Here is a 3176-nt window from a genome sequence, read left to right as displayed (position 1 = left end):
TTGAAGTTGCGAAAATGACGATTTTCAAATTCTATCTCCTCCTACATTTCTCAAGCGATCTTGAATTTGATTGTAGCATATTAATCTATGGGACAATATCTAAATTTGGTCAGATGGATTTTCGATATTCTCTTTCGTTTTCGTGTCACGTGACTTCAAAGTTGGCAAAAACTGCCCTACCTTCAGGAGGCTATATATTCTCAACTGGGCATGGCAAAAGTTAGTGAATGGTGTCATTGCATAGCATCTGACCTTGTCTTTCATGTCCATTCGAAAGAATACCGATATCTTCGAATACGTACACGTCACGTGACTTTGAATTTTGCGAAAACTGCTTCATGTAGTTTCAAAATGACGATTTTCAAAATCTATCTCCTCCTACATTTCTTAAGTTATCTTGAATTTGATTGTGGCATATGAATCTATGGGACAATATCTAAATTTGGTCAGGCCGGATTTTCGATATTCGTTTTCGTGTCACGTGACTTCAAAGTTGGCAAAAAATGGGAAAATGACGATTTTCAAAATCTATCTCCTCCTACATTTCTCAAGCGATCTTGAATTTGATTGTGGCATTTGAATGTATGGGACAATATCTAAATTTGCTCTGGCCGGATTTTCGATATTCGCTTTCATTTTCGTGTCACGTGACTTCAAAGTTGGCCAAAAATCCCTCCTGACCCAAGAACACTACGCCCTAGTAACAGGAACTCATGCTTGTTTCTCGCAGAGATGACCGTCACTCCCGCACGGGTGTATTTTTATACACAGTATCTATATTTCTCATATATTACTGCATACATTTAATGCATCATTTATTTTCTTGAGATTTAGTAATGTAGAAAATAAAGCACTTTAAGTTATAACAATGAACAGTAATTTCCATTGCGAAGTAACACACACACACACACACACACACACACACACACACACACACACACACACACACACACACACACACACACACACACACACACACACACACACACACACACACACACACACACACACACACACACACACACACACACACACTCCACACCGTTTAAATCAGAGCTATGGTAAAGGTCGGGGCTGGAGGGATAGCTGAGACTCAAGACTAGAGGGATACCTATTCACGATTGAGCGATCTGGTCTGGGTTCAAAAAACAAAACAATTTTTTTATACCTTGTTGAGGCTCATATGAGAGCTAACACACAACGCACAGCAAGGGGGGCAAGAGACAAGAGGGGAGGGAGTGGGAAGGACAAAACAGTGGGGAACAGAGACATTAGGAGATCTGTGGAAGGGAGAGGGATGGGATGGGGAACATGGGGTATACAAGATGGACATTACAGGGACTTTCAGGAAGGAAAGCAGGGAATGTGAAGGAGGTAGGTTTGGCGTGGATTAAGGGGGGTAGAAAAGATTGAGGATTTGGATGGGGGATGAGAAGAGGTGGTGGTGAACAGCTGCTTTGAATGCCTGCAGGGAGGAATGGGATTGAACGGAGTGAGGGAGTTTATTCCAAAGGCGGGGAAAAAGAGGAATGAAAGAGTGAAGGTGAGCAGTGAAAGAGTATACTGTGATAACTTGTCCTTTGTCTACTAATTGTAACTCAAGTAAAGGTACACTGATATCTTCTATTGTTGTACTACACACCTCCATCAGCTTTGATCCTCCTACTCCTCCTCCTCCTCCTCCTGAAGCGATATGCCTATAACGGCAACAAGCCACAAGCCACAGCAAGCACTTATCTGCTGTTAGGCATTTCATAATCAGAGTATCACAGGTTCGTTGGATGTCATACGCAGATGTGGACACAAGGAGTAGCGTTCATACCGAAGCCTTCGGCCATTTACTCATTCCCCAAAAAGCTTTTGAAGAGCTCTGTGAAAGTTACGAAGGTCTCCTAATAACTCCCTGAAAGCTCGGGAGCTCTTTAAAGCATTCACGGAGCTTTTATGAGCTCTTTATTGAATTGAATTGTCTCAAACGATGGATTGCCATGAACTTGTTTTTCGGTAGTTTTGGATCAGAATCTCTGAATGGCAATGGCATTTCTTAGTGCTGATCAGAGAGATGAACACCTCTCTGTACTATAGAAATAAATATTTTGTCCTCTCAGGATAAAGATGATTCCTCTTCTCATTTTTCAGTGAAATCCATTTCCATTATTTGAGTGACATCATGAGGGTTGATAGCTTCTTTCACCTTGGTTCTTGAACAGAGTACGACCTCTATATACTCACTTTCGAATGCCTTACCAGATAATGGTAGCTCTGATCATGCTAATCTTGAGAGAATGCAATGACTCACTCCAATATCATCAGTGTTGAGAGCATTTGGGTCCACAATTCCTACAATTGCCCAACCAAGATCCGTCTTCTGGCGACATGGCTCATTGTTAGTGGGAGGAAATATGCCTCAAGGTGTTAAAGCCCTGGTACAGTTGTAACCAATATGGAGACCAACTTCAGCATCTTGGAGCAGTACCAGCTCATCAGCAATTTTATATGCAGGTGTGGCCATTTCCTCACAACTTCTGGTGTTGGTATATGAGATCTATTAGCTGGCATAATCTCACGAGAGTATGTCGTTGGAAGTGAGATCCGCAATGAGCTATTGTAGCCTCCAACCTGCAAGCTGTCAATCCTTTGACTTTGTACCAGGTGTTGCTTGGCAGACATTGTAGACAGGATTAAATTCACTGGAGTACCTTTTAAGTCCAATGCAGCAGAGGTATCCTTGAGTATGAAAGTGGTGTCGGATTGAGTGTCGAGTAACGCATACGCCAACCTTTCAACTTCTAGCTTGTTACAGTGCGATAACTATACAGGAACTATCATTGAGCATTTACTGTGTCGTTGAGGTGACTCAATCCAATGTGACCATTGACATAATTGTCACCAGACTTATCAGTGGTGTCTCTTGATCCTACTTTTCAAACAGTGTTCTATTGTGACGTGCGTGTCTGTCTGCTATCTCCATGAAGAGCAGTTGGGTGCCGTCCTTTGCACGTACAGACCTTTCTATGGCGGCACGCCCTGGCTAAATATCCTTTATCAAGGCAGACAAAACAAGAACCCTTTTCCTTGGCAAACATCTTTCTGTCCAGTAAAGTTTTGGCTCGATACGATCTCCAGTCATCAATGTGATGCTCACCTTTAAAAGGAAAGCACAACTTGCCATCACT

This window comes from Eptatretus burgeri, chromosome 7 (genome assembly GCF_056783735.1).
Source record: "Eptatretus burgeri isolate ZD-2024b chromosome 7, Ebu_testis_v1, whole genome shotgun sequence".
Classification (NCBI taxonomy): domain Eukaryota; kingdom Metazoa; phylum Chordata; class Myxini; order Myxiniformes; family Myxinidae; genus Eptatretus; species Eptatretus burgeri.
The sequence above is the reverse complement of the archived record's forward strand: the minus strand, read 5'-3'. Positions refer to the sequence as shown.